This window comes from Leptosomus discolor, unplaced genomic scaffold (genome assembly GCF_034619465.1).
Source record: "Leptosomus discolor isolate bLepDis1 unplaced genomic scaffold, bLepDis1.hap2 HAP2_SCAFFOLD_54, whole genome shotgun sequence".
In the NCBI taxonomy this organism is placed as follows: domain Eukaryota; kingdom Metazoa; phylum Chordata; class Aves; order Leptosomiformes; family Leptosomidae; genus Leptosomus; species Leptosomus discolor.
The window spans coordinates 220,639-230,422 of NW_028237817.1; positions in this window are offsets into that span (position 1 = coordinate 220,639).

Here is a 9,784-nt window from a genome sequence, read left to right on the forward strand (position 1 = left end):
AGTCCTTCTCCCTCCACCTCTACCAGGAGAGTTGTTTCAAGGGACACAGGAAAAGTTGTGTTTAAAAAAATCCAAACAAAACCACAAAACAAAATAAAACAAGAGATAATTCTAAAGCCTCACTGATTTACGTGAGCGAGCTTAAAGCTTTGCAGAAACTTCAGGCAAAGCACCTAGAAACTGAAATGACTATTTTTATCTTCTTTGCTGGAGGCATCTACACAAAACTGCTTAGAAACTCCACCCAAAAGGGAACGATTCCTAGGTACTGCCTTTTGATTTGGGTTGAGGTTTGGGAAACTGTAGAACAGTAGGTACACCAGAGACATCAGAGAGGACTTCTCTGAAGGAAGGTGAGGCTAAGAACGCTTCTGAACACACTGCGAATGGTCAACAGAGCATCAAATTGGGACTGCAGACAGTAAAACAGTGTCGAGTCCTTCATACCAAGTAAAATACCATCTCCCCTCAAAACCCACACCGACAAGCAGCAAGGGTTACTGACACTGGCATTACTGAAGCTACAGAGAACTGTGCCTGCTGCAGCTCAACAGCTGAAATTTTTACCTCACCTACAAAGCCAAAAGCTAGAACATTATCTTCCCATGGAACATATTTATTTGCCACTTAAGAGGCCACCTGAATGCAAAACTATCGGCTCCGTTCTCGCAGCTTTCAACAGCGAGGGTTCTCCTAAGGAAAACCCACTGTGTGCTGTAAGAAAGCACAACCAGGGGCATTGATTGTCATTTTGCTTCAGTTAAACACAACCGCATCTCCGAGTCCAACGATTCAGCTCTGCCCTCCCTCGCTTCCCGGCGAGGTGACCTCGAGTACGGCGTCACGGCCAAGGTGACAAGTCCCGAAAGCTGCGGCTTCCCAGTTCAGCTCCCAGCCCCCACGGTCTGCAGTTACGGCAAGGGCCGTCAAGCACTTCCCTCCCTCCCTCCCTCCCTGCCTCCCCCCCCGGCAGCGCCGAGATGAAACCCTCTCACCTCCACCCCGCCGCGGCCGTCCCCGGCAGGCGGCTCTCCGAAGGCACGGGGCGGCCAGGGAAGGGGAGCGGGCCCGGCGGCAGGGACGCAGAGAGCGGGACCGGAGGCCCCGCGGGCGGACGCCGCGTTACCTCGCTCCCCTCCGGGGCCCCGCAGCGGCGCTCCCGCCGGGAGAGGCCTCCCGGCCGCGGGGCTGCAGCTCCCTCGGCCCGGGCCGGGGCTGGTGTCGCGGCAGCCGCAGCGCCGGCCCCGCCGCCGGACGGCGAGGCGGCCCCGGCAGCGCCTCTTCCCCCGGGCTCTCACCGCAAGTGCGAGCGGCGCAAGAGCGCAGGCGCCGGCGCGGCGCGGGGAGGGCGGCCCGGGGCGGGGGGGGTCGGGGGTCGGGGCCGGGGCGGCCCCTCCGCTGCCCGGGGGAGGGCGGGCGCGTCCGGGCCGCGTCTCCCGCCGTGCCGGCGCCTGCGGGACAACGGTCCCGGGGCTGCGAGCGTCCCGCCGGTTGCTTCCGCCTTCGGTCCCCGCTGCGGCGATGAACGCGCTCGCGGGGCGGCGGGCGGGAGGCACGCGCGGCTCCGAGACAAAGCCGCGATCGGGCACAGGGTCATCGGCCACGGCCGGGGCTTGGGGCCTGACCCCCCCCTCTGACGAGGCTGCAGAGCTGGCAGGTAGGAGGTGCCCTTGGGCCAGCGCCTTGTAGCTCCTTTTTAGCTGTTTTTCATCTCAAAACGGAGCGCGCGAGCTGGGGAGGCTCGTGTGGCGCCGTGGGGGATGTGGCTGGGGAGCTGACGTAGGCAGGATCTCCCTGCGGTTCCTTCCCTCGGGCAGAAATCAATCTGAAACTCGACTTTCCCGGGTGAGTTCGCCTTCCCGGTGGCAGCGTGGGATCCAGGAGCAGCGTCGTGAGTGATAAACCTCATGTTCGCCTCCGTGGTCAGAGCTGAGGCTTCTGCTTACCCGCTTCAAACACCCCCTCCACCCCCCGTTCTTTTTTACCTTCCAATCTAGAATTTATTTTCCTCTGTGAGAGAAGGGGAAAGTACTGTTTCTGGGAGGTACATAGTGGTAAGGGGATGGCACGACTTGCAACTGAGGAAACGGTTTCAACCATTGAGTCTTGACGGTGCTGTAAGCCTTTGTGTTCTGTCTTGATGGTCACTGCTTTTTAAACAAGATCGAGCTCGTTTTATACTTTAGATATAGGGAGGAAAGGATTGCGGAAGAGTTGGATTTGTGGGACAACAAGGGGAGGCAACTCATCCTACTTCTACTTACGGGAGAGGGAGTGGGGAGAGGGAGTGGTTTGCGGGGTTTTTTTTTGTACTTGGTATTGATGTCCTCAACTTGATTGTCATTTAAAAATGCAGCCAACAAATGAACCAAACCCAAAAACCACAACCAAAAACCAACCAACCAACCAAAAGAACCCCATAAAAAAAACCAAACTGGTTTGGATTTTGAGTTTCAGTGGGTTTTTTTTCACTATGGTAAAAATTCTTGTTTTAAGACAGCTTATAGTAGCTTCTCAGTACCTCCCTACTTCTGGCAAATTTGGAAAATTCAAGCCTTGTTCTACACCTATTATGTTCTTAAGTTTAGGCTGTAGAAGTTGTAGGCATTTGAGCATCTGAAACTTGGGCCATTTTTTGGTTTAAGTATATGTTTTAAGAAAGTTTTAGTCCTGTGTTTAGTGCCATTTGTGTTCAGAAAAATCACAGAATCACACGCTCTGCTGACTTGTGCGTCGGTGTATCTCTTTAAATGTGTGTTTTGAGGCTTAATTTGCCTCTGCATAGTTAAAATCTTGATGTTTACCCAAACTGAGTTTTTCGTGAGGCCACTTCGCCTCCAGAGCCTGGGAAGCATTTGCTGAAGCAGTGCTGTAACTGACTCAAAGAAAACTCACTGACAACTCAGTGTTATTAAGCAGGGATTCTGTATTACGGTGCCGGGCAGCACGGGGGATGGCTCCTTCCACCCGTGCTCCAATGGGTTAGCAAAACACATCAGTTCCTATACACAAAAATCATACGTTTGTGAAAATGAATTTGTGAAACATACCTTTGTGTAGAAACTGGAGTCAAATTAAAAAAATCCAAAGCCAACTGAAAGACTAGACGAGGTCATAGGCTTTGAGCAGGGAGGTTGGACTAGATGGTCTCCAGAAGCTCCTTCCAACCTCGACTGTTCTGTCAATCTGTTCTGTGACAGAAGAATTGCATTTAATAAACCTGCATTAAAATAGGTTTCCAACTAGTTTGTATTTCAGATTTTGTTCCTTGTTTTGTTGAAATTTTTTAACTCATTCTGTTGTCTTCAATGACAAGAAGGAATACCTGAGTCATTTCCACGTAGTAGAAATTAATGGAATCAAAACTAAAAACAAGTTTTCAGCTCTTCCTCAGTGTTGAAAGTTTTACAAGACCTTTTTTAAAGGTGTTTTTTTGCTTTTATTTTATTAAGCTATCTTGAATATTCCATAGTAGACTAAACAAATCTAAGAGGGAGATGGTCATAGACCTAGGGATTATTAGTCAGATGACTGAAGAACTTGCTGAACACTAGAAAAAAGAAAACAAAACCAACCCAAACCCCTCGCTCTTGCCAGATCCAGTCCCTGAGCACCTCATCACACACCTGAGCTCAGCACTGGACACAGCTTAGTGCAAGGCAGCAGCAGCAGCTCATGCTGCTGCAGAGCTACACTTTCAAACCCCAACCTGTTTGTGAGGTAGCAGGGTCTGGTTAAAGCTGTTGGTTCTCTGAGTTCATTGATAACGTCAGAGTTAAAGAAATTAGACCGAAGCCATTCAGTACAATACTTGAATATGTAGTGCGTCAGGCAGAGGCCTTTGGAGCCGTGATTGAGTTGCTTACAAAGAACAGAACCAGGATTACATGGGGCTGTTCTTTGATATTTTGGGATTTTCAGTCCTTTGCCATCCATGTGTGTAATTTTCAGCTACTTTGGTTTTTCTTGTGAATGGACACAGTGAATACCTGGCTATCAGTGCTTTTAAAGCCTTACTAAAGCATTGAATAATAAATAAATAGGGCTGGTTTTTCTCATGTTGCTACCTCCACATGCAACATTTTGTGATGTCTCGAACAAGGTGACAGTTCTTAAACTTTTGGGTTTTTATGCTTCCTATACTACTTGTGGCATCCTCAGGCAGAAAGCACGATACCCAGAGCAAAGCAGCAGACTTTTGGACTGGGCTAACTTGGATTCTTCCCTTAGTTCTCTTGCTGCAAAGCACGTTCTAGTTACTCCTCACGGTTAAAAGCTTGGAGGCACAATTACCAGCTGACACAGCTCCCGTGTCATTTCTCTGTTTTCCCAGATGTTGAAATCATAATGCAGTGCCTCATTCCTGCAATGATGACCGGGAAAATGGTCACCAGCTGCATGTTATACTGTGTTTTCTTCAGTGTTCTGCAAGTCCAACAAAAATACAGTTCAGTAAACGCTTGTTCCCTGACTGCAGCATGGCCATCCGCACATGTTGTTGCAGCCTGTTGGGTGTTTATTTTTCCATAGGTAAAAATTAGAAGTACTTGATTTTCAGTTATTAGGGCTAAATGATGAGGAAACACATGGAAAAGTTCCACTGTATGTGATAGAAAATGTACCTTAAAAGTGAGAGTGTGGCTGTTTATTTTGGAAAACTGGTTGTCTGTGCTTTAAGTTCAGGAAATGTGAGTGTGTACTCGCACAGTTGGATACAGCCGTGTTTACTCTGCATTTCTGAAATTACAGTGACTGTATCCAACCTGTTGTGCAGTATCGTGTGGAGTCCCTGGTGCTGCGTATTGCAAAGCCAACAAATTGTGTTCCTGGGACACCCAGCATCCAGCAGCGAGCTCAAGGGAAAGCCCTGCAACGTGCTCCCTCAGTACCGGAGCCAGAATCCCGCTCCTGCGGCAGTGCTGTTCTCGTGTGAGCCTTCCAGCCGTTAGAGCCCTCCGGTGGGATAGCGCACAGCTACTGGTTTTCAGCCTGCCTGGGACAGGTTGAAAGCTTAGGGAAGTAAGTGGTTCATCTTTTCTCACAAACTTGAATTCCCTGGAGACTTTAGCATCTTTTCAGAGGTACTGAGAACCCTTGGGTGTCATTGGAAACCATGGGCAGGTGTGAATAGCACCATTTTCTGCTACACAATAGAGATGATAAAAGTCTACCCTGTGGGTGTGTGTGTGCACACACATATACCTATGCACATCAATAGGTATTTTTAATTAAACACAGAATTAGACTCTGTTCTGTTAAAAAAAAAATCAACTCTGTATGTCCATGTGTGTACAGCTGTCCCATTCTTGTGGTGAGGCCGGTTTTCCCTGTTGCTTCAGAATAACTTAGAATGTCACATAAATGTACTCCCTGTTTTCCAAACTGGACTGGTATTATTCGGCTGTATGTTAATAAATGATTGTTGTTCTCTTTTAACAGTTGTAGTTCATTCTGGTCTTAACTATGCAAAATGGAAAGATACAATGAGTTACTCTGTGTGGCCTCTCTGATGGAGCTTAACAGCGATTCTGTTGATTGGAAATCTCATGGGTCATTATAACGTGTTATTTGTAATTGTACGTCGCTAAGAAATTTTGAATGACAGTATGTTTGTTTATGGCTGAGATTATAATTGTGACTGTATCCTTGCTGGTGTTACCAGCATTTAATGTGAGTTGGTGGGTTTCCTTGCTCGGGCTGTAAATGAATGAATTGTCTTCATATTTCATTTTCCTCTCTATCAGACAGGATGCATTCCAATCTGGCTGTGCATCTCTCAGAGCCCTTCCTGACTGACTGTACCAGATTAGAGATGATACCCCAGTGTCACCCAGTGGAGGAGCTTTTGTCAAGGTGACGCTATCAGGGGTCTGTGACAGGCACTTTCCCTTCCTGTTGGCCGAGCAGCTGAATACCAACTTGATCTTGTGGTTTCTCTTTTGCTGCATTACGAGCAGACAGAAGGGGGGGAGGTTCAGTCTCCCGTTTCCCCATGTTTTTTGGTATTTTTCAGACAGCTCAACTTCTGGCAGTTCAGGCAATATTTACGCTTTATGCTTTCATGTACACTGAAGGCTCATTTCATCAATAATTCAACTGTGTTTTACTTGTGCAGTTTGGGGATCAAACAGTAATTATCTGTGTGTAACACGTCATTCTTCCTCTGCTTGTAGAGCAGAATGTCTTCCCAGACAAAGAGTCCTGGTTCGGGAGATGAAACTCCCTGACCTGCTTTCTGTTGTTCTCGTTTTATATGAGGTGTCTGCTGGCTGCTTGGTAAGGAAGTAATAAATATGGCCTGGAGCTCTTTCAAATAATTAGCCAGTCACCAGCATACTTTATTGTTTGCCCATAAAGTAGTGTGCGATAGGGAAAGAGGGTGAAAGGAAAGGAGAAGGTAAAGTGAAAAGAGGACAGAAATGGATAGCTACCACCACGGGTCCAAGGCGTCCCTATGGTCCCAGGTCCAGGCAGCATCCTGCCGGTCCTAACGATCGTCATGACCCTTGGTGGGGGGAGCTTCCAAAGTTCGGGTGCTGAGGAGCCCTTTTTTATGCCCAGCAGCAGCCCTTGCTCCTCCTCTGTATCTCCGTCTCTTCTTGGCTGCATCGATGCTGATCGATCCTTCTTGATTACGGTTCTCAGGCTCGTCCCTGGCACCGGAGAACAGCACAGCACTCGTGAGACAAACAGAGCCCTCTTGCCTCTGGCAAGGCTCCCTCCTTTGGCTGTTATCTCCCCCCACAAGGTTTCTAGAAGGGAGAAGCAGATACCAGCATCTCTTATCCTTTTGCTGTTTTCTGCCAGATGAACAAGTTGCTCAGCTCTCGTCCTTGCTCTGTCCGGGGCACAATGACCTCACAGGCCTGGCATTCCCTTCCCAGGATCAGCAACTGCTGCTCAGGCAGCAGACAAAAATGTCAAATGTGTTTGACAATGTTTCTCTGGGCAGTCTGGGGTGCAGCCACGAGTGCTTGGCTTTGGAACGCGGAGCTGGTGGTACGTTTTGCCGCTGTTGAGGAAGGTGCAGGCCTAAAGATGCTTGGGAGTTAGCCTGGTTCTCAGCTACTGCTGGACTTTCCCCTTTCCGCGTGAGCTCAGTAACCAGTTTCCCGGTTTCCAGAGGGTCGTCTGGATGTGTGTTTGGTGGTGGTTCATGGTGTTCTGCTGCTGTCTCTGGCAATCTGTTGCATTGCTCATGGAGAGGCTCTTGTACTAGTGCTGTCAAGGTGTCGATTGCAAAATTTACAGACTCTCCTTCTCTGAGATGAGAGTCCAGAAATACTAATGGCTTCCCAATTGGAAATGCAGTTTGCTTTTTGTTTTGAGCAGTAGCGTGTTTGCATATGCTGGACGTCGAACATACAGATTGTGTCAGTGTTGGAAAATATTCTTTGGAGCAGCACGTGTGGTTTCTGTTTATACAGGTCTTCACCTGAATCTGCTGGGATTTGGTGATTGAAATCATTTGCACTACTATGTTATAGACTGTTTTGAATTGATTTTTTTTACTTCTCCCCCCACCCCCAGAAACGGCACTAAACCAATTGATGACTGACATATGAAGTAACTTCCAGTGCCTTGGTCTTCTGCGACCCTACTGCTGGGCAAAGGGAGAAGCTTGTGTTGTAAGAGGACCAGATGCCATGTGGTATCGAGGTAGAGTTGTAGGACTCAGCAGTGCCTATCTCCAGGTAAGTTTGATTATATGGGGGGAGGGGGCATGTGCGTATGAACAGGCGCACGTGTATGGTTTTAAAAAAAAAAAAAAAAAGGCAAATAATCCAGTCGTCTACCGTCAGTTTATGATCACACCTTTTTTTCATTCAGCTGACCTGACTTTCCAGATGCTCATTCTGCTTAAAAGTGTGGTAACTGTCCGGATGTTAACGTTTCTGTTAAAGATGAATTCTACGTACCTATCTCAGTTGTCACAATCTTTCCCCTAGTTTTCCTGGTGATGATAAATGTTCTTAAGTAAAAAGCTCCCCTTGATCCCCTGTAAGTAATCCCTTGCAGGTTTTTTCTTCTTTTGCTGTTGTTGTTACCATGTGTGGAACGCTTTGAAAATACTTGGGTTTAGCTTCCCCCCACCCAGAGAGTCGGGGCTGGCTGTGTGTTTTGAATGCTTTCTGCTGCACAGGTACAGAGCTCCTTTTTCGAATGAGCAGTTAATCCTACCTAAACTCTTGAGTCTGCTTGCCCTCTTTCAACGTAGATTTGCAAGTCTGACTCCAGCCTGGTTCACGCATTCTTTATGTCTTTCACTTCTAAACTGCTGTGGGTTATTGCACAACACGTGGGGTCTCTTGCAAGACAAGTTTGGAAAGTGAACTTCTGACCTGCCATAGCGGTTTTTTAATCCTTTCCTTCATTTCCACCTCATCACATCACCTGCTCTCAGCAGACCGTTATTTCTTCCCCCAGAGAAGTGAATGCTGTCAATGAACGCGTTCTCTGAGTAAACTTGACTGAATTATTTCAGGAAAGCTTTTCTTTTCCTATAGGTGCAGTACATAGACCATGGTTACATGGAGAGGGTTATTCCGTGTCTTCTGTATCCAGCCGCGCTGTATGCTGGTGTTCCTGCGTTTTGCATACCCTGTGAGCTCCACAAGACAGTACCGGTGAGCAACGGTGACTTGGGAGAGGTTTTAGCTGGTAGTTACTCAAACTGGTACGCTGTTGAGTCCCACCAAGGTTGAGGCTAGTTGCTGGCGTGTTTTCTTGCCTGCAAGGATGGGGAGAACAGCTGGAGGATGGTTTCAGCAAGGGAGGCTTTTACCAGGAGCTGCTGGATTACTTTATGAAGTGACCGTGCTTCAGAAGCAGCTGTCCTTGGAATTAAATCTTTGTGAGAGGGGACGCTGCGGTAGTTGGCAGGATGATACTCAGGAGTGGTAGTTTGTTTTGCAGTAGCAGCGAGAAGAAGGGGGGCCTGGATTTCTTAATGCAGAATAGCCAGAAAATTGTCAGTCTTCAAGTCCTGCAAAAACGTTTCTGTCATTCTGCAGGTAGCTGTGAGGGAAACCCTCTGTTACCGCTGCTCAGCTCATGGGAGTGAGTGGTTTAGGGGTTTTGTTAGTCGGTAATTGGTATGTAAACAACGTTCTCGGGTGTCATCACACCTTAGTCCCATTTGAATGGTGCATTTAGTAAAGGTGAATTACTGAAACGACTGGGTCACTTTTGAACTTGTTCTTAAAGAAAACCTTTTTATTGCTGAGCGCAGTTCAACGGATAGATTCAGACAGACAGGCTTATCGGCCTGCGGGTTGGGCCGCAGACAGATATTGCAGGGAAACACAGAAGTCTTTAAAGTGTCCTGTGTTTCCTGTTGTCTGTTATCTCCGAGTGTAATTCTGTGTCTTTGGGTTCGGCTTTGGGTGATTGTGCGCACAGACCTTGTTATGCCTGGGGTAAAGGTCAGCCTTGGCAAGCAGCATCTCTTTCTAAGCCACTTCAACATCTGAACTGGCTGGTGGGCTTTGTCACACGGAAAGTTTTAGTGTCCCAAAGAGCAGGTAACGTTTAAACTGTTGTAGACAACTCAAACCAGTGATGGGTGTTTTCAACCAAGTTTTTCAATGATAGTCGCCTATTTTCATGCCCCTGTGTTGAGGATGGTGTGGGGCTTAGTGTCAGCGTCTTAACGTGTGGCGATTTCTTGCTTTCACCCAACAGATCGTCAGCTTTTGGCAGCAAGGTGCAGTGGATTGCCTTCAAGAACTACTTACACATGAGGAGGTTGAAATCCATGTTCAGGTAGCTTAATGTATTCACG